Source organism: Falco biarmicus, chromosome 1 (assembly GCF_023638135.1).
Source record: "Falco biarmicus isolate bFalBia1 chromosome 1, bFalBia1.pri, whole genome shotgun sequence".
Classification (NCBI taxonomy): domain Eukaryota; kingdom Metazoa; phylum Chordata; class Aves; order Falconiformes; family Falconidae; genus Falco; species Falco biarmicus.
In genome coordinates this window covers 30,277,401-30,301,013 of record NC_079288.1, presented here as the reverse complement: position 1 = coordinate 30,301,013, position 23,613 = coordinate 30,277,401, and the positions used below count along the sequence as shown (strand labels likewise).

The 23,613-nt window shown below is 51.1% G+C and overlaps 1 protein-coding gene across 9 annotated transcripts in view; it reads right to left on the bottom strand.

Moving 5' to 3' along the window:
- The window catches only part of NCOR2 (nuclear receptor corepressor 2), a 253,614-nt gene extending 230,569 nt beyond the window's left edge, over window positions 1-23,045 (bottom strand). For all 9 annotated transcript variants that reach the window (XM_056349627.1, XM_056355454.1, XM_056356291.1 and 6 more), the window contains exon 1: window positions 22,707-23,045. The gene's annotated coding sequence lies outside the window, so the exon portion shown is untranslated. The remainder of the gene's footprint in view (window positions 1-22,706) is intronic.
- Window positions 23,046-23,613: the final 568 nt, after the last annotated feature.

The following is a 23,613-nucleotide window of genomic DNA, read 5'->3' as shown; positions in this document are numbered from 1 at the left end:
GAGAGCGACATGCAAGGCATCACAATCACTGTTTGCAACCAGATCCCTACAAAACAAGGGCTGTAAGCACAGCAATGATTTTGATTTGTCAGGACACAAGAGGAGCACATCCCTGTTCTCCCTTCATCACCCTGGGACTGCTAGAAAACAGAACAACAAACCCACCCATACAGGATTGCTTTTACACCCATGCACTTGGGGCCCTTCCCGTAACTTTAATTTCAGATCCTCCCAGCTGTCACAGCACTTGCCTTATCCTCTGAGGACTACAAATGCAGGCTTCCTTCAGGGTCCTGGGCTGTTTACGTGCAGAGTGAGGAAGCGAATTGCATTTGCTGAAGCTATGAATGATTTATCATCACACTGAATGCAAGAGGAGCAGGGTCCCAGGGCTCACTGCACGACCGGAATCTCACAGGCAGGCTGCGTCTGCAGAGATGTTTGTGTGCACTCTTCAAATCATCATTAACCATCAGGACCCTCAAGAGGAGCATTTATTTCCTTGGGATTGTAAGGGAGATGGCTGCTGAGAAAACAGCTGCACAGGATTTAGCCCCATTATATCCATCTGTCTTGTTCTGCTCTCCCACTCCTCCACCCCCAGTTTAGTTGGGTACAAAAATAGAGATAATAATGAAAAAATTTAAAAAATAAAAAAGAGAGGGGGGCAGTGCAGTACATAGCACAGGCCAACTGCAGGTCACAGCTCTGGTTGGTGGAAGCACACACTGCTGCACAGGGCAGGTTTTATATTTCCTAATAATGCCTTCTCCCTGATTTTAGGTACTCATCCCATTCTTCAAATGATTTGCACAGTGCTGCACATGCATGCAGGCTTTATAAACAAACAAAAATATGCCCATGATGGCACATACCTTTCAACTAGGAAAACGGGCATCAAGTATTCTTAATGAAATGGTTTTGCATTTCGCAGCAGTGTTGTGTTCTCTGGAGACAAGGTGATTAAACAAATACACAGAGCAAGAGCCTGGCCTTGACTCCATCCACAGGAGTTTTGTCATAGACTGAAACAAGGCAGGAATGCCATCCCATGGACCTCCCCAAGCCAGCCACACAGACTGTAACTTAATATTATGCCTCCCGTTAAGGGTGTGATACCAAGAGGCAACCATATTTATTACAGCATTCCGTGTCTAGGGATAAAGCAGGATGGAGCCAACCATCAATCACTCTGCCTCTCCTTCCTTGCAGGATTACACTGGCCAACCCCACTGCTAGGAAGTATTTATAAAGTATTTTTTTTAGTGCTAGATTCTGCAGACTTTTTATAGTTACTATGTTCATGTATTTTCCGAGTACTATTATTTCCATACACATAATCCTCACCTCAAACCCACTCATTAAAAAAAGTACTGCTCCCTTGAAAAACAGTCCTCAGATTACCAGCAACTCGCCCTCTCTCCTTCCCAACAGCTATGCATCCCACCAGTTATGCCAGCAAAGACTCGCTACAACCAGGGAGAGGGAAAACAGAGCAAGAGGGACAACCAGGCAGGAGACGAGCAGCCCTGGTGTAAACCTCCCCTTTTTACTACACCCCCTACACCTCACTTGAATCACTTCCTCCTTCCTCCCCAGGCAACCCATGGATTAGATGCACAAAAGTACAGCGGTTACCCAATTCAGTTACCCTAAAAACTCAGGAAGAATAAATTGTTTGCAATGGAGAGCCCCCTCTTACCTTCTCCCCACACAAAGCCGAACCCTTCCTCCACCTACAGCTAACCTACCGAAATCTGTATGCTTTGCAGACCAAGACCATCACTACGCAGTCAGCTTTAATTTCCTTGGAGTCCTTCAAATGCAGCATCGTGGCTCATACGCAGCTATCCGCCGCTGCCTTCAGAGGCTTCGTTTCCTCTCTCCCTCTCCTCAACACACAGCCTAAGTTTCACAAAATTCAAGCAGGAAGAGAAGGGAGCAGTGAAACTTCTCTGCAAAACCATCTCTTCATTTCAGGCTTTCTGATGTGGTGTGGCACCAGCCTGGAAAAAGAAATCCTCGCTCCCCACAGCCCGTCGCGCTTCCCAGGGCTGTTTGGAGAAACAGCACCAGACATCAGCTGACACTAGCAATTACATCCAAATAGCAGATACAAGGTCTGTTATCGATCTGTTCCTAGAGGGAAGGACAAGCTATCCAGTAAAAAGGGGTGTCACGTTATTAAATTCTGAAAGGATAATAACCCAACACAGAGGGCACAGCTGTTACTGGTACACTTCAGGCTTCGTTTCCAAGCCTGACAGGGAGCAAAGATCATCAGAGCACTTCAGTGTTCACAGACAGGCCTAGAAATTGCAGGAATAAATTAACATATCCATACCCAAATTATTGGGCTAAGGGGGCTGCAGATCTGCTGGCAGGAACCGGCTTCCTGCTGCTGCCAGTCGCCCCCAGCAGCTGCTTTAACCTCTTGTTAGCTGGTACCACAATGCTCAGGCAGAATGGCAACACACTTCAACCTCTCCAAGCTCTGCTGCTTTGCCCTGGCACAGGAGTTCTAACAGCCTGAAGACTTGCACCAGCCTGTGGAAAAGATGTAAGGGAGGTTGTCTCCTGCAGTAACCTGAGCCCGATGTCCTGGTGAATAACAGCAACAGACAGCTCTGTGCAAAAGCCTGGATCAATTCCGCTGCAAAAAGAAAACATGGCTCAGGTAAGTGAACAAGCCATGGCCTTTCAACATCAGCAGCTCAAAAGAATGGGAGAGTTTAACCAAACTGCTGCTGAAAAAAAAAAAAAAAAAAAAAAGAACCCAGAAGAGTTATTGATTTTTATGAGCTTGGAGTCAGGAGACCCATAAATTATTCACAAGGCAACAGAGATGGCAGATTTCTTGGACATTTCAGCATCGCACCACACAGAATTACGAGCTCAGATCATCTGGCCAGACTGTCCCACAATCGACCATTTACAAACAGCAATAGGGATCTCTGAAATGAGTGCCTGAACGTGTTACAGGCCACCACCCCCCTAACAGCTCGGCAGGGCACGCCACGGGTTACAGGCAGAGCTGGACAGACAGAACCACAGCAGACACATGGTTTCATAGCATACTTGGAGGATTATCCACCCCACTGCAGACAGCAGGTCTCCCTGCCTGCATGAACAAAATTACAATCATAACACCATGAATCAGAAATGAAATGCACCCGCATCCCTGCCCAAACAGACTTGGCTGAGGAATCAGAGTCCCTCCAATCATCCTGAACGGCATTTGGAAATCAAGGTGAGAAGAGCCCTACAGATACCGGTTTTCATCTCAGATGTAAGTCTGGGCAGAAAACTCGAACTCAAGAGCTCTGCAAGGTACTCCCAGCTTCATCACAAGCCTCAGGTGCAGCCTCTGGCAACTCATCTCTCCAGGCCCCTTTATAACACGGAAAGCAACAGTTTTCCTCCCGTTGTGATGGACCTGCATTGATGCACCCAGATGCAAGCGCAGCAGAGGCCAGGCAGTGCCTCAGATCATGAGCTTGCCTGCACACATCCTCACCACCACAGCCAACCTCCAACACCGAAAGAAAGTGGCCAGTTACATCTGCAGGGCTCAAAGCACTGCGAGACATGTGGGATTACGCCATCACACAACCAGAAAAGCACAGACCAAAGAAGTGCCACTGAGCACGCCTGGCTGGGCTGAGCCAGCCAGCAGCAACCCAGCCGCTGCCTTCTGCTGGCTCCAGTAACACCAGCCCCTGGCTCCGGCTAAAAACTGGGGAGTCTGTGGTTGAACCCGAGCCAGGTGTGACTCCAGAGCACATACCGCACCTCAGCACTGGAGATCCTGTTTAAAAAGCAGCAGATTGGAAACTTCATACCAAGATAAGTTTTTACAAAATGTAGTGGAGGAAGATCAATATTTTCTTTTGTTAAGTAAATCTGGCCACTGTGAAAACACTGGAGCAGCAGCTTAGAAGACAGATTTTCTGTTTATCCACACCACCAGAAGCAGAAGCAAGAACAAAGGCAGCTGCCCTTACCCACCACCCCGACACAAACCTTGTCCAGGATCCTGAGCCTTTTAACTCGCAGAAAAGGAAGCATAAATCTCCCTTGTGCTTGTGCAGAAAAAGCTGGAGGCTTTAAGAAGTGGTGGCGGGGTAATGAGCCATTTCTCTTTACCCTTCCCAAATCCCAGTGATTTGGATGCCTGGTCAGTTGCCTGTAACAGCACCTAAACCCCAATGCACCAGTGCAGCACTACAGAGACCCAAACCCCCACAGGTCTCTGGGGAGCCAGGCATGGGTTTCCAGCACAAACCTCGCACACTCCGCAGCAAACATGGCAAGTGCCCGTTTTCAGAGGCGTACTGATGGGAAGGCTTTCGTGCTGTGCTGTCTCACACTAATGGCCCCACAGCAGGATCTGGCAGGCAAAGGCAGCCCCCAGATTTAGCCAGCGCCGCTTGAGTTTCAGATGGTGCAGAACAGCACATTGATCCATTTATCGTCTGTAGGTTGCCATGGAGACCACAAGTCATTCCCCACCATCACCACCCCCCCGCAGACCCCCCCACTGCTCTTCAATTGATAGCTGGGCACTGGGGAAGCATTTGCAGCACCGTGGAAATTAAATCCACACTAGAGGAGCAGGGGATTCATAGCCGACATGGCCAAGGGACCTCAGCTTGAGGCGGTCTGTCCTGCTCTTCCCCACTGAGCAAGTCCAAGCAACGAGTCGCTCTGAGCCTCTCATAGAGTAAGTATTACTGGAAATTAATAATAATGAAGTGGGATTTTAATGCCCCTCCACCGGTTCCCCTCTGACAGCAAGTGCGCATAAGATAGCGGGGAGAGAAGGCTTACCACGCTGCAAATGCATGTGCCCAAAGAAGCTTTGGAGCATCCCAGAGCATAACCCCATGGGGGCCAGGGACCAGCGAGCTCCCGCCATCCCTGAGCAGGGTCATGCCCAGGAAGACAGCAGCTCTCTGCTATTCATATGACAAATCCACTAGGGAGGGATCACAGCTGATCCTTCAATGAAGGGAGCATAGCATCAAGCAAACACGTGGCTTCTGCAGACTACAAGCAGTGGGATAAGTGTGGGTGGATCAAGCAGCTGAACCTACTCGGGCAACCAAACCCAAGCTCAAACCCCAGCCAGCTGCTGCTGGAAAAGTCACTCCTCAGTCCATAGAAGACTTAAAGGCCACCAGCTCTGGGGGCAGCACACCAAGGCCAGACCTGAGCACATCCCATAACCTCACCCTTCAGATATACATTCCCCAACCTCTCTCCCAGGAAGCACAGAAAATACCTGACCTGCCTTTGGGGCAAACACCCCCAGGCAGTGCACAGTGCTGCCTCCCCACACCTACACAGTCCAGGCTCCATCACCACCCAGTACTTCAGGTGCTGCTGTTCAGCACTGTCATTTACCAGAACCAGATACTATCACATTTCCTTCCTCCCACCCCCATGTGGGATGAAGAAACACCATCAAGACAACCTGAGGAAAGTTTTCAAATGTTAGTGCTTGGGTTTTCGCTTTGAACTCCACATACTGCTGCTCGAGCAAGTCACCTGCTTAGACAGAAGAGCTGATCCCATGTTATTGCCCTGCATTTCAAGAAGGAGCTGCTGTGCAGGTGCTGCACTTCTTAATGGCTCATTCCCTGCACACACAAGCGTGAAAACTTGGTGCTGGCTTTACCTAAGGCTCTAAAAGCACATTACAACAGGGACCTCTTTCAGGAGGCCGAAGGACGTGACCTTTGTGCCATGCAGAGGAAGAGCTAGTGTCGACAGCTCCCCCCAGCACGGTGGGCTGCTGCCAGAGGAGCCCCGCAGCCAGTACCAACCCCAGGCGCTGGAGCATGAGGACACAGGGCAGGTGGCAGAGCACAGAAAGGCAGCTGCAGGCTGAGAGCCTTCAGGGAAACTCAAGAAGCGTGGTGTAAATACTGTACGCGCCCGGAGCCAGAAAGCTCAGCAAGGGCTGTGTGTGGCATTTCCTGAAGGTTACCTCTAATAAGTGCTGTCAGCCTGCCAGCCTTTGACTGTCTGCTGAGTCCTTCTGTGGGAAGCACAGCACTGCCTGGACCTCTATAGCATTGTCACAATCTGTAACAGCAAGAGCTCAAAAAATAAAACTCCTCCCACGCAGTACAGACGAGGCAGGTATAGGACACCAGGGTAAGCAAACCCACCGAAATCTGGCAGGGTGGAAGGGCTCCTATCTTCTTCCTAACGCCTGGTCACTTAGCTGCTTGCCGAGCATCGTGTATCTCCCCCAGCCCCTGCACTCCAGGGGGACACAAGCAGGTGGCCGCAGCCTGTCCCACCCGCTGGGCCACCCTGCTGTGCACACAGCTGCTCGGGCCATTTGCCACACAGAGCTAGCGAGACCAGGGCTCAGGGCCACAATGCCCCGGCCAGTCCCCTCCGGCAGCGGCAGCCGGGGTGCTTCACCACCTCCCTCACCTGTGCAGAGACACAGGCATGGTGTCCCACACTGCAGCAGAGCCATCGGTCCACGCAGCCAGGCTACAGCAGCCAACAGTCGTCTGCATTCATTTACTAGCTGCCACAGAGGAGATTATCCCGGCTCTCCTCACTCTTTTGGTTTTTTTGATTCACTGGGAATAGACCAGGCATCTTTACCTATTCCCAGGCTTTTTCTGGTTCTTGGGGTCAAGTTTACCCACAACTTTTAGAGACTTTCCAGCCCGGTGCTCACAGCCCACTGGCGAAGGGGTCTGCTCTCTGCTGTTCTTTGAATGACCTGCTGAGCTCAGTGTAACACAGAAGCTTGCAACCAAGCCCTGATCAGCACCGGTCTCTCCAGCCCAGACACCAAGCTTTCCAACAAAAGCTGCAAACACCCAGCCTCTCTTGCTAAGCCCCTGCAGCCCTCCACCCCCAGCCTTTTCTTCTTCTTTTCTTGGAGAACTGCTCCAAACACAGCGCTGGAAATAAATGCTTGCCAGCAGTACCCAGGCAGTACACATCAGATAACAAACACTGCAACTGTGAGCAGGGAAGAACTCAGGAGATCGTCATTCCAGCAGCGGGAGGGGGGAGCCATGTTCAAGGCCTCTTCGGTTATGTAAACTTCATTTCCATGTCTTTTATCACTGATAAGATAAGCCATTGCTCAAGTTCAAGTTCTGTATCAAGTAAACCATGATAATCCTCTTAGGAATTCCCCATGCCCCAGCTTGAACAGACCTGCAGAAAAGAGCTTAAGGGGTTGCCTTCAGCTTAAAAAAAAAAAAAAAGAAACACACACAAGCAAGCAGCCACATACTTATTTATAACATAGGCAAATTTGGGGCCTAGAGTGGAGCACTGAAGGCTTATACGGGTCTGCCTGAATAAAGGGATCTACTTCTGCCCTAGTTCATAAACGCTACAAGCCGCTACTTGGTCATGCATCGCACAGCTGAACGCCAGCCCAAAGACAACCGCCCTTCTGAGAAGGCTTTCTTGCAGGGATAAGGATCTGGAGGATCAGACCCCCAAAAGCAATTAAACTGATTCACGACCAGTCCCACACACTTTGTGCTGGATTACGGCAACAATAATTTTCCAGGCAGCTGTATTATTTTTTTTGTTTTACTGCGGCACAGGATAATTTTACATCTTTTAGTGCTGGTGGCAGAATTACAGTGATTTCAAGCAATTACTACCCTGCTTCAGGTATAAGATTTAAAACTCACTAAGACCACCTCCTGCTGTACTGTATTGTCAGGACATCCAGATGTGAACCATCACCGTCTATATCTGTTAAGACAGTGATCTGATCCAATCTAGCAACCGGATATATTTGCTAACCACTTAAATATGCACTCGCACACACTGCACTGTAACACAAAAGGCCATTTCATAAATTTCTGATTTCGAGACAGATGACAGCAATAAGCAGACACACAAACTCTTGCCCTCCTCTCTGCTGCTCATCATCAGGACACAAATTACCTGGGCCAGCAATTTGATCACAACATCTTCCAGGGAACCAACTCAGCCTAAAGGCAATGAAGGCCAACGTTTGAAGCTTAATACTTTACTTCGCATGGCTGCATCTGGCCACCCCCATGCACTTCAGGGACCTGCAACCACATGCTGGAAGGACACAGCCTCAAGCCCTTCTAAGCCTGTGGCTGCCAGAAGATCAAGGCACAAGGCGGTGGGTATCATCTGAAATTGGCGCTTAAAATGTAAATTTTCTTCAGGTTTATCTACTTCCTCAGCCAGCCCAACAGGCTCCGGCACCCACAACTGTTTCTTACTCATTTCCAGCTACCAAGACTTTCATCCCTCTGACAGCCTCTCTCCATTAGGGTCTTTTTCACACATCTCCAAGTATTTTATGACACTCAAACTAAAAGATGCAACATATCAAAACACATCTCTCTCCCCCCCACCAGCAACTTCAAGATCTTTTCACATTGACTGACAGCACACAATATTGCGGGAAAGGTTGTTTTCAGATCAGCTGCTGGAAAAGCTCTTCCAAGGTAGCAGCTTAATTCAAATCACACACCAATTAGCTCAGGGGGATTTCTATGTTTTTCTTTCAGGAAACCTATTTGAAAACAAAACAAACAGAAAAAAAATAGTTTAAATCTCACTAAAAGATCTCAAACTGTGTCACAAGCATGCCACATTTTTCACTGTGGAAAACAGGAGCAAATCTAACTGGTTCCACCCCATCAGAAGGGGTTTTGTCCTTCAAACCCTCTTGCTGTGTCCCCCCACCTCCCAAGGAAGAGGTCCAGAGCGGCTACAGACCTGTTCAGCATCACGCAGCAAGCAAAACCACTGTGCCAAACCACCTGGGTCTGTCCCGGGTCTTTCCCACAAGACGAGGTTTTCCACACTGCTCTCCTTCGGTTTTTGCCTCTCGCCTCAAGGCCACATGCAGATGACCATGCTTTTTCTGAAGCCAGTGCCAATGAGGCCACTGCATTCGTTATCCAGCAGGATAATGACAGAGTGCAATTCAGTCAACAGCAAATCCTCCCCAGGGAGATGCCCTCTGACCTTCCCTGAGCTGGGGGATGAACGTAGACAGCCAGATCTCAGACAGGCGGCAGAGCCGAGTGAATAATTCCTAATGAATCCTTTCATCTCTTCTTTTGTTTTGGGGAAGGGCGAGGGGCGGTGGAGGGAAATAGTTTGGAACTATCCACCAGCAGAAAATTATTTTCTAGAGCTACCCCAAATCACTGTCATCCGAACAACATTTTTCATGGCTTCTGCTCAGTACATGGCGAGCACGAAACACAGCGCTCTCCGCAGAGATGTGCCTCGTGCAGATGGCCGGTCTGGGAGGGGAAGGCAGACCAGCCAAAGCCACAGCAAGAGCAGGGATGCTCCTGGAAACCCAGCTACAAATCGCCCTTAGGCAAGCAGTTGAGAGTGAATACAAGATATCCATTCAAACCACATTTTTGCCAAAAGAAAAAAAAAATCAGTTCCACTGACGCGTCAGCAAACACATGAAGGACAAGAAAGTTCATGAAGTAAGACCCACAGGAAGCCAGGACCTTACGTCTCTCCACATGCCGGTCAGCCCTCACTATCAATTTTTCTCCCATTTTCCAAGCCACAACATGGAAGGATCACAAGCATTTGAAATAAGCAGTTTTAATTTTTGTCCCCAACAGAAAGAAGCAATTCTCATTTCTCCTGTGTGAATTCAACTGCTGAATTCAGTTCTGTAGCATCTCCCAAATGCTCAGTGTCACCTGGAGGTATTCTGGTAAGTAAGGGTGGAAAACCAACTCACAACCGTGAGATCTCAGACCTGCTTCACAAACTTCCAGTCACCCACGCAGCACCAGGCCCGCAAACACTGGTCTCCATCAGTGTGACAGCACCAGTTTTAGCCATGCAGGTTTTATCCTCATCTCTCAAGCTGGCCTGAAGTCACCCATGTCTGAAGCGGACATGTCCATCCAGCTGCACCAGAATTTACAGGCATTTACCCTCAGCAAGCCCCACCTCACCAGCATCTGTCTTTTATATTGGGAATAGAAATTTCACAGAAGGACCACAGTTGTGGGATGCTCCCTACCCTATTCCCAGGCAACTGAACTAATGTGAACCGACACTGTTGAACAGATCTTGGCTCGTATATGTATACAGATGCCAAATCCCAGGGATATCAATGACAATCTCTTCCCCAGTAAAACCTGATTACAGCACTGGACTCTCTAAAGCCCCCCTGCCATCTCTCCTGGCACCCAGGATGTCACAGGGAGCAGCCAACGAACCCCTCCAGGTGCCCAGCACAGTGGGGGTTGCAATGCCAATCATTAAGCAGATCTTCAAAGGAAGCAAAACAAGAGTCCTAGTCAATGACTGACCAGCGTAATGGCTCAGGCTACTCTCCTATGCTCCCGTCACAGCGCATTTGTTTGCCGGGCTGCCCAAGAGGTTTCAAAGGGTCAAACACGAGGTCATCAACCGTGCGGTGATTTCAGCTTTGCTGAAAAATTTAAAAAGCTGGAACTGCAAGCGAGGAAGGTCCCAGTACTGACAATTAAGGCTAAAAAGACATGAAAACGCAAATCCTTTAAGTTGAAACACACCGGAAGCAGCATCAAAAAGTAAAAAAAAGGGCATCTTGTGATTTCTGAAGATCAGACCTTAGCAATATTTAGTGATCCACCTAAAATTCTGACCAGCCTCAAGGACCAAGAGCAGCTGTGGAAAGCAAAACCTTGCTTTCAGGCTATTTTGAGAAGCACTCACAAGGTTTATCCCAGAAACTGCTTTCTGCCTACTCAGATTTCTCAACTGAAGTGATCACATGGTGTTTGGATGGACTGCTGGGGACACTTGAGAATAGCAGCGCTGCCTGCCGCTATCTGCCTGGCACAGAATGCTTTTTAATTGAGGCTGAACTCTTAAGTCCCTGCTGCAGTCTGCAGCTCCAATCACTGAAATAGTAATTAAACCCAGGAGAAACAGCACAAAGTAGCAATGCCTTTAACTAGTACATTAAGATGAGGAAATCCAAAGACACACACAGACACCTCCAGGATGGGCTGCTTCGTTTTAAGCCTGACTAGATTTTAAACAGCAAAAGTCAGGGTGGCAGAGAGCTGCAGCGCAGTACAGAAACAGGAGAGATGCAGGAAAGTTTTCACTTTCACCTCACCTAGTCCAAGGAGGAAATCAGAGCAAGTTTCTCCACCCCCCCACCCCCCCCATCTGAGTTTGGGATCTTCCTCCCGAGGGAATCTGAGATTATAAAACAAGAAGGGAATGCAGAGCAAGAGAAGTGCCCAAGACATCAGCCCAGTTCAGAGCCCTCCTCGCCAGCTCGCGCTGACCCAGGAAAGAAACCTGCTCCAGAAGCCACCCTGAGAAAGTCAGCGCTGGCTGCAGAGGCTGCTGGTGGATCAGGCAACACAAGTTCTGCTCTGAAATCCGAGGGGAGAGACTCAGCCTGAAAACGATTCTCCATTAGGTTAATTAGTCAAGTTTGATGTATCTAAGTCGGTTACCATGGTCACAGGAACTGAAGAGTAATGCTTTACACAGATTTCCCTGCATGGGACTGAGGATTGGGGAACAGCATCCAGCTCCTGCAGGCCCCCGTGGCCAGGCAGGGAAGAGGACCCACTACCCCGGGATACCCTGGGCTCTGCATAAACACCCCCCACCTCAAGCTGGGCTGCTTACAAACGCTTACTGAAGAGCTCCTTGTCTATAGATCATAAGGCTGCTAAAAATAGCACCAAAGAGCAACCAGGTTAATGACACATCAAGAAGATGCATTTGCACGTGCAAATAAACAGAATGCCTGTGAGATTTGCCCTCCACCTGGCTTTTGGTTGGTTGGTTTTGAGTGGGAGAAGAAACAAAAAGATGCTGTTTTCTCTTAAAAATTCAAATCCCATCTGCCAGAATAGCGACAGAAAGCTGTCCATCTCTCCAAACACCATGCCAAATGCAGCCAAACCTCATTTATCTATTCCAGTGCCTGGGAAGAGACCACTGCGCATTACACCATCTCCCCAAACTAGCAAATATTTTAAGTGTCATTAGCTAGGTTATGATCAACATCATGTTGGTCAGTTAAACTCTGTGCTGCAACACACATTCATCCATGCACACGAGTAAAAACCACTGCCACTTCTAGAACAGCAGCAGATTTAGAAGAGAAGTGGGAGAGAAACAGCAATCTGCAGCTCAGCAAAGCTCCAGTAGAAGAATGGTTCAAAACTCTCTTGGGAAAAGGACCCTCCCTCTGCCTCTCTCTGTTCATCAAGTGCCTGACCCAGCCACAACTGGTGCCTGCTGAAGCTGCACAGAGGATGGTATGTGACCAGCTCTCCCCTGGATATGCAGGGCCAACGGCACAAAACCACAGACTCACCGAGTCTCCCAGGGAGCACAAACAAGATTCATGGAACAAAGGTAATGCAGCCAGCAGGCAGCACAAAGCAGCGACGGGCACAGGGAAGGCAATATGGAAAGCCCAAACCCTGCCACGGAGGAGCACTCCCAGCCATCTTTCTCAACCAGGCAGTGGATTTCCAGCCCACGGAAGAGGAACAAATGCCACAGACCTTCCCAGCTGCCCAGACCACAGCAGAAAGGGACACAACTTCTGCCAACACTGCCTGAGAGTGACTCCAAGCTGAAATCACTGCTGCTCCGAGAACACAAACAGAACCCTGCGTGAGGGTCTGCATCACCTGTTGCAAAATTGGTTTGTCCTCTGCTAGGGGGAGACATGAGCAACATCTGCAAACAGGGCTGCACAGAAGTTTGAGAGAAAAATCTCCCAGTTAGAGAAGAATTTCAGGACTGTGAAGTATACTCCAGCAAAAGAGAGGTTTGAAATGTAAACAAGCTGTATAAATTACAGCCACTATCCCCTGATTTCAGGCTGGCTGTCCCTTGGCTCCCCATCCCTCCTCGCAGCACCCATACTACCCCAAAGCGGTGCCAACTCAACCACCAGCATGACTGCTTGGTGAAGATATTTATTCAATTACTCAGGTCAAAAAGAACAGGAAGGAGAAGCACCTTGCTAGGAACATGGTGAGGGGCTGCAAGGTAACAAACTCCTTTAGCCAGCACTACAAGCGAAGCCCCCACAGCTCCGAAACACAGCCTAAAAGAACTCAGCTAGACACTGTGAAAAAGGCAGAAGAAATCACCCTTGTCTGACAGCCCCAAACCCATTAAGAGATACAACTCAGCTCCACCTTTCTTAGCAGGTTAATGTTAAGCTGCTACTTCCCCACCCCCCCCAACCCCCCTCCTTGTTCTGCAGATGCCTTAATTGGTTGCTTAATACAGATTTCACCGTTACGCTTATCGCAACACTGGGAGCTGGCCGTGTGACGGGAGCACAGAACACAGAGAAGACCCATTTGTCTCTGTAACTAATTGTTCTGCCTCCTCAACATACACACCAAATTGACTTGGCAAGACTGCAAGGCAAAGCTGCTGTATTTATTTAGACATTTATTGTGCTGGTTGAGAGGCTTCGTAAAGCAAACTGCAAATGGCCAAGACAGCACAGGCACCTTTATCAGGTTTATGCAAAACTGGAATGAGAAAAGAAAGGATCAGGCCCTCGGGTTAGCAGCATTCCTGGCCATGTCCTTTACAGTAGGTATTATAGCCTCACTTACCTAAGAATTATTTGGCAAAATACTCAAGAAGTTCATAAAGGCAAGTGTGAACACTCACTTATTTCTGGCTACGGCCTTCTTTACCCTAAGGATCAGCCTCCGTAAAACAAAAATATGTATGTGTAGACTGCCTGATCAAAACGCAGGGGAGTGCCTGCGTTAGCCAAACATGTCTAATGCCTCAAGCAGCAACCGGGTAACTCACGGCTGGAGTCGTGCACAGACACGCTCTTCCTGGAACAGCCCAACGCCTGCAGCCAGGGGTCTGACTCTGCACCCATCTTCCAACTCAGCCAAAGGTTCAAGGTGTTTCCGCATAAAACAAGGAACTAGAGCAAGACAAACACAATGATACATTGTGTGGGGAATGAAACCTCCCGCCGAGAAGAAATCTATGGCCATTTAAAAAGCACAACTGAACAAAATAAAAAAAAAAAAAACCATAAGCCACAGATGGAGCTTAAAGTTCTTGTCTCATTGAAGCAGATAGCAAAACTCACACTGTCTTTGGCAGGGGAAGCAGGAGCAACCAGAGTGCTTGCACGCATGCAGCACAACTCCTCCACCTCCGGGCAAACCAAACTCCCCATTTCTCTGCTTTCACCTGCTGCTGGCAGAGTTTAAGGACATTCACAGAAGTGCTCTAGATTTCATGAGCACCAGCCTCAGCCAGGAAGATGCAAACCTTAGCTTTCCACAGTGAGAGTTAGAAGAAAAACACAACCCTTCAGGTACATGCTGACTTCTCTTTACTTTTGTTTCATAACGCTGAAGAAAACCCAAAATCCTGCAGTGTTTCTCAAGTCCATCACCACACAGCCCTCAGGAACGCTGCCGACAGCTGGCTGGGTTATGGACCAAAACCGCATCAGCTCTTTATGTGCATCTCTAATCAAGGCATCTTAAGACACACAGACATCAAAAAGCATAACAAAATTTTTTAGCAGCCACCCTGTCAAGGGAGCAAAGCAAAGCCAAGACCAAAACCTACAAATGAAGAAAAAAAAAATAGTAAGGAAGAAGAAAAAAGGGATGGCTGACACCTCCTATACACGCTGTCAGCAGGATCATTTGCTCCAAAAATAAAGATGCTCAACACATCTAACTGATGACATGACAACTGCTTCACGGTCCCAACACCGGAGTTGCATAAAAACCTCTGAGCATCCATTGCCTTGCAGCTCAGTAAAAAACAAGCACTTGCACTCACTCAGAGCAAGCAACAGACACCATGTGCCACTCCCCAGTAGGATTTCAGCTCTTCACATCCCCTCAAGCATCCACTTGGGCTGCAGAGCAGCCTTTCACCCCTCTGCCCCTTGCCAGTCACGCTCAGCAGCTCCAGCCACAAGCCCGCAGCCCAGCTAGCTGCCCAGGTGCCTGTGCCACATCATGCAAAACATCTCAACAGCAGCTCAGGATCCCAAACAACTCTGCAGAGCAAGCGCAGCAGGCAGTGCTCCTGGCCCCAGGCCCCTGCACAAAGCCAGCGGCAACCAACCTCCTGCTCAGCCTGGATACGCTCAGGCTGCCTCATCAGCACCTCAGAAATAAACGACATTTATTTAAGACTAGAAAGCCTTAGATGAGAATATTGAAGTCTTTTTCCACTGCCAGTTCAGAGAGTTTTCCCAAAGCACTTGACACACAGATTCCTGTAACGCAGACTTTGTTGCATTTTATTTCTTTGACAGTTTTTAATCACCTCTGGTCTAGCATTTGGAAATTATTTTTCACACACATACACACACCAGGAACAAGGCTGCAGGGAAACACGAATTTCACTGGCCTGCCTGGTGTCTGTGGACACCACCTCACATATTACCAAATCGAAACAAGCCAGCCAACTTCAGTGTGAGGGGGGAAATGAAAGGGCAGACCGGTGACCTAGAAATGAAGCCGAGACTTTGGCATGAGCTTGAAACTCTGCAGCAAAGGCCCAAAAAAAAAAAAAAAATAAATAAACAAAAAAAAAACCCAAAGAAAAAGAAAAGGCAAAGCTGTAACTGCTTTAAAGGAGCTTGAACAGTTTATTAATGGAATTATATGATGTGGTACCCGCAGAAAAATAAGGGCTCGATTAAGATAGTCTTTCCAACAGGGAAGAGTCATCCCCTTCGCCAAACAGAAGAAACTCTTGTGCCAGAGAAGAGGGGACACAGTTATTTAAGGTCTCAATGCAGGAAAAACACCCCCAGGCAAAAGACTGAAGAAACTTCCCAAGCGCACAGCTCTGATACCAAACACCACTGCTCTGTTACGCACCCAAGATTTGCCTACCACATGATACCATGAATTGCATGACAGTAACGGCAGAGGCTTGAAGAGTCAGTAGACGAAGCTTTAGGGCTCCAAGCAGTGGATCAGGAATGCTGCAGTCACACATCTCAACGCTGATCCAATGCAAACTCACCCTGCCAGGTATAAGTGGTTCAAGGAGGGTGTTAACAAGTTACCTTTGTTCCAGCAAGTTTCAGGCTTAATGGGGTAACATCCACATCACCCGCATAAAATGGACACAGGATCTGCATCACCCTCCAGCACGGCTCACAGGAGAGGCCATCTCATGCCAATGTCCAGCCTGGACCCTGTGCGTGCCTCCAGGTTAATCCCGTGTAAATCACTGGGGACTCACAGCCTTCGCAAAACCAGCTCCTTGCAACATCAGGCCAAAGAGATCACGCGGCCTCAGCAGTAAACACTTCTGCAGAGCTGCAAAGTGCTCCTGCTACATGAGCCAGGTGCTGCCACCGATAAACCATGTGCTAAACTGGTGTTTCTGCTGCACCGGGAGGTATGTGCCTGAGAAGTCTGTAGAGGCCAAAGACTGAGCTATTTACAATGTGATCAAGCAGCATGCAGCTGAGACCTGGTCCTACAAAAATGTAGCTGGTGGAGTAATTTTATAAGCTTTTAAAATATTGTCAGAAGAAAGCCAACTTTCCATTGTTTGCCCCAGCTTGTTAAAAGCCAACACATCCCACAGCGTAAAGAGACCCTCCACCCTCTCCAGCCAGCACTGGTACAGGCAGATTTTCAGAAAGCTTGCCTTTGCCTGCTCACCCCACTCACCGATTCAACATCCCACTGAAACCCAAGCCTAGGGTTCAGTCCTTCACCACAGTGTGCCGCAATAATCGGCCCCCAGCTCTTTGCACAACCACCTAAGCCTCCAGACCTTGCAATTACACACTCCCTGAGGAGGACGCAACCTGCCCACCTGGGAGACAGCAAGTCCTCAGGGACTGATCACAGACGATGGCTGATCCACACCAGGAACCTTCCCAAAACCTGTCATCCTCCACCCACGGGCTGACACATTTCTTTCCTTCTGCCTTCAACGCAGAGACGCAGAAGAGCACCAAGCAAACCGCTCTCTTGCCCTAACACGCACAGGACAAACCTTAACTGTGTTGCTTAGGAAGCTGGTGAGAAGCATTCAGGTACCAGCACAGCACCACCATCTGCACAAAACAGTGTTTAGAAGATGTAAGGGTCCCAAAAACTGCGTGACAGAAGACCACGCCACTGGAGATTTTTATTTTTTTTTTTTTCAGTTTACAGCCAGCTCCCTGCATGGCAGGGGGGAAGCACACCCAGATGGTAAGGGTAAGCTTCCCACATATTTGGGCCGAAACTGCATTTCTGCGCACCACCACTCAGTCCAGCGTTACGCCAGGGAAACAATGCTAAATAAAGATTACGCCAAGTGGTATTATGTAAATAATTCTCTTCCACAATGAAAGGATAAACCTAGACTGCTTGGTTAGTTACTAACCCGGGAGCCAGCACCACAGAGAGGAAATCCTGCCGGCTCTCCCTCCCTCAACACACGCACCAGCGGGAGAGCCACAGCCAGGGCTGCAGCTACCAGAGACAATACCCACACCGCCCCTGCCTCCGCGGGTGCTGGCACTCTCCCCCAGACCACTTCCCACAGGAGGAAACCATTTTGGGCCCCACCACATTGTCTCCTCCCAGGGCAGCCCTGCTCCTCCTGGCCTCACCGTGGCTACCAAAGCTGGACATGGCCCCTTCCTCCTCCTCCCCACCACTGGTCCAGGACACTGATGGCTCCCTGCCCTTTGATGGGAACACGCTCCTCACCACATCTCTCCTCTTGTAGACCTTCCCTTCCCCTTCTAGGCTGAACCCACTGGAGTCTGCCTTTGCCTGCACATCTCTTCCTGCCCAGAATAACTTACTCACCCTTTCTGCCTCCACCTCCCCCTGCAACCTTCCTCCCACCTTGGCCTCACGTCTGCATGCTTTGTGTTTGTCATACGATTTTAAATCTGTCAGCAATTCATCCATCTGCCGCCTCCTGGGTTTTTAACGCCGCAAACTGTTCTGGGATACAGCCTGGCATAAAGCACTCAGTGGAAAACGAAGCCGTACATCATTCCGAAACCGAACCGGCTTCCAGATAATTTCTTTCCAAGGTGCTGGGCTGTTCCAAAGACTGGCTTCTTCCCTACAGCTAGCAGAAAAGCCATGATGCTATCCGGTCTAAAATAAACATTATGGGAGCGGCGATAAGGGGAAATATTTCAGCTGACTAAGAGTAATGTGGGTTCAAATCCAAGCGTAAGCTGATATTGCTTGTAATTTGTTCCCGAGCCAAAAACACAGACTGGGAGTGAAAAAATGGAAGGCATTAAACAACAAGCAGCGTACTCAGCGACTCTGGAAAACTTCAGCATTTCCATTTATGTTATTATTTTTTTAAATAACCTTCAGTTTCACGGATCATAAAGTTAATTTGGAGTTAACTTCCCTTCCCTGTAACTAGACAAAGCTTCTATCCTTTACATTCGTTAATGTTTGTTCAGCGCTCCGCAGCTATAAAGCGCTTGAGAGCACTAACCATTATCAGCATCCTCCGTGCCACCCAGCAGGCACGTAACTGCCGATTGCTTTGCTCTCCCTGTCATCCCCCCACTCCATGCTTGAGCTCTCCACTAGCCCTAGCACTGTGGTAGCAATCATAGACGTGGCCACCTAGCTCTGCCTTTACTGCTTTCCCTCCAGCACTGGTCACCACTCCAAGCCAAATTCAGACCAGTGGCCAAGTACATGCTGTTAGTGGCAGGGTCCACAGCAAACTGCTTCTCTTCCTGTCTGCACAGCCACAACCATGTCCCATCTCCCTAAGCCTCCCACCGTGACAATGGCAGGGGTAGAAGCTCTCCTGCTCACCAAAAACACCCAGTCCTCGTCTTTAATAAGCCCAGACCCCAGGGAGCCTCCAGCTGCCAGTGGCAGGTTGTCAAGAAGAGAGAACTGGTGGCCTCGAGAAGGGAAGTGGCAAGTGGGGTGGGCAGCAGGACTAGGGGAGCAACCCAGATTTCTCAATTCCCAGTACAGTCCCGCTGCTGCCTCGCATGCGGGTCAGGGCTCACTTCCCAAAACTGCCAAATCACTCATTTCCTTCTGCTCTTCTGCCCTCCTCCCCTTTCTACCAGATCCCTCCCTCACCCTGACCAGGCTTTTGCATGCATTTCCATGCCCTTTGCTCTGGAGCTCCAGCTCCCCTCTTCAGTCCTTTTTTAGGAAGCATCCCTGCTCTAGCCATGCTCATTAAACGATACACCTTTTCATTTCCTACTGAGGTGCAAAGATATATCCCTTTGACATTACAGGAAAAATCAGAGACCCCGACACCTTTGTGCCAGCACAAGCCCAGCCATCAGCAGCAATTCTCCACCACCTTCCTATATTAATATGCAGCAAGGGCACTTCAAAGCCATGCAAGAGCCTGTGCCACAGCATCCTAGACAAGAATCCATGACCTCACGATGCCCAAATCCTTAAGCGGCTGCAAAAGCCTCAGTCGCTAATCACAGAGGCAACTTGGGTGCTGCTGTACCTCATTTCTAGTTCTCTTAGAGCTGCCCCTGCTCTCCATTGAAATCTCTTAGTGAAGACTGAAGCGAGCCACAGTTCACACAAATGCAGCTGCCCAAAGATAACAGTCGTTTTAAAAACACGTTGCCCTGGATTTCCATCCTGGAATACCCCTGCATCTAGTCCGCGCTCTGCATTTGGGGGATGACTGCTTGCAGGCACAAGCCCAGGCGGGAACCAGTACTTTGCCACTGGGAGTAAACAAGCCCTCACACTGAAATGGGCAAAGCACTCCTGAGGAAAAAGACTCCACTAGCTCTCCAGCAGTCTTGCTCTAACACACTGAACTTCCCATAACCTTCCTGGCCTCAATTTTCAGACACATCTAGTGATCTGGTCAGAATGAGACATCGGGATAGGGATGGGTAGTAGTGCACCTCAAGCACAGGCCCTCTCAAAGCTGTAACCCCCCCCCCCCCCTTTACAACTGCTTAAGTCAGCTGCCAGAAACCCACTTCTGAAAATTTACCAATTTAATCCTTCCTTTCCTACCTACTCATCTAGAAACTGGGCAAATTGTAACTTTCCTCCTCCCCAAAGAGCTGTGAAAGCTGACACTATCTCAAACATGTAAATTATGCTTGACTTCAAGCAGGTTTCTCCCCAGGATGACCTGGCCACAAACAGGACTGCGTTCCAGCAGAGGCCATTAACAACCAGAACCAGCTGCGGGAAGAACACCAGGAGCCATCAAGGCGACAAATAATTTACAGCCATGTCACAAAAGATGAAGCCATCTCCTATGACCCAATTCCAGCTAGCGCAGTCCAGAGCTGCCGTGAGGATGAGATGGGTAGCTCTCTTAACATCTGCATTGCACACCTTCATCTCCAATCAAAACAAAACTGCCTTTACCAGACTGGATCTCCTAATTACAAGACATGAGCACAGCCTGAACCAATTCCTCTTTGGATTTAGCTCAGGATGGCTCCAGGGACTGGTACAACCTCCACGCAAGGCAACTTGGTTCAAATCCAACCACCACCATTAGCAAGGGAAAGGTACTGCCAAGCAGCAGCTGCTCGGTGGCTTGCATGAAACAAGTTTACGGTTTCAGTCCGGATCCTGTCGTGAAAAAATGCCAGTCACCTCCCTGGCACTCAAAGGTGTGAAGCCAGAAGCATCCACCCACTTTTCCAGCGCTGGAGATGCCAGCGTGGGAGGTGTTCCCACATGGGCCCAGAACCAGCTGCGCAGAGCCGGCCCTGACCTCCACAGGGTTTTCAGAACCAGGTATGTTTTGCAACTTGGCAGAAACACACAGCTAAATAACAGAAACCACCACCCACATGAAGCCAGAAGAACAAAGTACCAGTGTTTTCCTGCCCCAGACATGTGCGTGCCCCATCTCCTCTCTCGCACCAAAAATAGCTTCTACTTTTTCCCTTTTGGCAACAACAAACTGAGGTTTGAGTGCATTTGCTTTCAATAAACTAAATGCGTTTTGCAAGAGTCTCTCTCATACTAAAACTTACTCAACTGAAGTTATAAAATATTGTCACACACAGAACTTCCCTCCCATGGCTTCTCAAGACTCAGCCCCAAAACACTTTGCCAGCCTTGCTTACCGTGTTCCCCACCCAAGGAACGGCTTCTGCGCAGAGCTGGCAAATGCAGGCACACGGGAAGCTGAGCTAGGTCCCAAAGTCACCAAGGAGTCAGCATTGAAATCCAGAGAACTGAGCACAACTCCATGAAAACCATCCAGGAAAGCATGTCTTCACTAAAGCCCTCCAAGAGCTCTGTCACCACCTTCAGAAGAGATGGAAATACTTACCCAGTTGTCCCAACTCACTTCCCTTTATGAATTAGCAGTAGTACCAAATGTTTATCTGTAAGGCATGCAGCAAACTAAAACTTAACCTTGCCGATAAAAGCCCTCCGCTAAATGGAAACACTCTCACCCAATGCAGCCAAGGAACAGCAGCAGAACACCATCACATCCACCAAAGCCGGATTAAAAATACCAGATTCAGCAAACCCCCGACGTTTTCAGGCGTTCAGAGCTCATGCCTCACGCGAATACCGAGGGAGAGGTCGCAGAAAGAGTTCAAACCACGAACACTGGTAAACCGAAAGGGTGGCACTGGAGATCCCCGCTGCACAGATCACCATCCTGCTCTTCAGGCAAATTCTTGAGCTGACCCAAACCACACGGCTGAGGGAGCAGCCCCAGCCGCCAGCGCAGGCATGCGGGGCCGCACAGGCAGGGCCAGCCGTGGGGCTGGAGGCAGTGGAAGGACGGGGGCGGTCGGGGGGGTCAACGCAGCCCCCCGGCCCAGGCGGCGCGAGCCCCGGTCCTGGAGGTTTTGCTGCTTCAGTGGCTTTGGCAGCAGCCCACATGGCAGGCAGCTGCCTGCACCCACTGCAGCCTGCTCTTTGTGCATTGTCAGGGCAAGGGAGCAGGAGGAAGGGCCGAGGGAGAAGAGGGCACCGGGGATTCTAAGAATCGACGGAAAAATAGAGGGAGAAAAAAAGCCAGTCACTCCAGAGACTGCAGCTGGGCTCCAGCAAGACATACACTTGTTGCCTGCAGACACCAGCCTCGTGTACCCACCACCAGCATTTACCCACCAGCCGCACGGTCCGGGGAGGACCTGGCCGCCCCCCGGGGCCACCCCCGCCGGGTAGGTGGCCGGTTCCCGGGGCTGCGAACCCCCCCGCACCCCCCCACTGCGGGCCGCAGGCGGCGTGCGGGACAGGGCCGGGGCAGGATGGGGTTGGGGGGGGCGGGGGTGAGGCCCGTAAGGTGCCCCTGCCGGGCAGGTGGCCGGTTCCCCGGGCCGGTTCCCGGGGCCGCGTCCCCCCCCCGCTGCGGGCCGCCGGGGCGTGCGGGGCAGGGCCGGGGCCGAGGCGGGGAGGGGCCGTGGGGTGCCCCCGGCCCGCAGGCGGGGTGTCCCCGCGAGTTGGCGGAGTGCGGGCACCCCCGGGCCCGAAGCTCCCCGCGCAGAGCTGCCCCTGAGGGAAGCAGGAGGAAAAAACAAGGGGGGAAAAGAGGAAAAAAAAAGTTTTCTCCGGCGGCCGCCAGCTCCCGCGGCACATTTTCGGTTTTACGTAACGGCGGCGGCCCGCAGCCCTACCTGGCGGGGAGCGGCCCGGCCTCACTCGAGGGTCCCCCGGCCCCCGGCCCGCCCCGGGCAGCGCCACGCCCGGGCCCCCCCGCCTTACCTAATCCCGCCGGCAGCTGCCGCCCCCCATGGCCGCCGCTCCCTCTGGGCCTCGCCTCCCGCCTCAGCGGCCGGCGGGGCAGCGCTCGGCGCGGGGCCCCGGCCCCGCCATCTGCGCCGTGTTTATAAATCCAGAGCCATGGGGCTGCTCCCCCGCCAGGCTCCCCGTCCGCCAGTCCGTCCGCCCGTCGGTCGCTCTGCCGGTGGGTCCGCCCGCCCGCGGGGCCGGGCCGGGCCGGGCCGCCCTCCGCCGCAGCGCTGGCCCAGCAGCGCCCTGCCCTGCCTCGGCGCGGCGCGGCGGGAGGCGGCGGCAGGCGGCGGCGGTCCCTCAGGCCGCCCCACAGCCGCCCCGGCGGCCGGGCGGGGCGGGGCGGGGCGGGGCCGCGCCTCCCGCGCGCCTTAAAGGGGCCGCGTCCGCCCGCCGGGTGCCCGCTGGGCGAGGGCCCCCCGCAGGGGTGCTGGGCACGCGGGCCACCGGCTCGACAGATTGCCACCTGCACCGGTGCCATCGGTGCCACCGGCCGTGCTGGCGTCGCGGGCCGCCTTAATGCCGCTCAGCGTCATTAATAATTTTGGGGGTGACAAGACCCTCCCGGTGCCTTGTCAGACACCGGTGCTTAAGGGGCGGGGGGGGTCCATGGCCCCTCGGGTTCTTCACCGCGACCAGCGGGCGAAGCGCCAGCCCGGGGAGGCCGGTGGCGGGGCCGTCCCGCAGCAGGGAGCCCCCGGTGTCTCCCGCAGGGGGGGGTCTCCGGGGCAAGGCTGCTCGCTGCCTTCCCAGCCCAACCAGGGTCCGCGCTGCCATCCCGGCCGCACCGGGCGCCTTCCCGGGTTGGGGGGCCGGGGGGGGGGGGGGGGGGGGGCGGCGGGTCGCAGGGAACTCTGCGCGGTTTAACAAGCTGATGCCC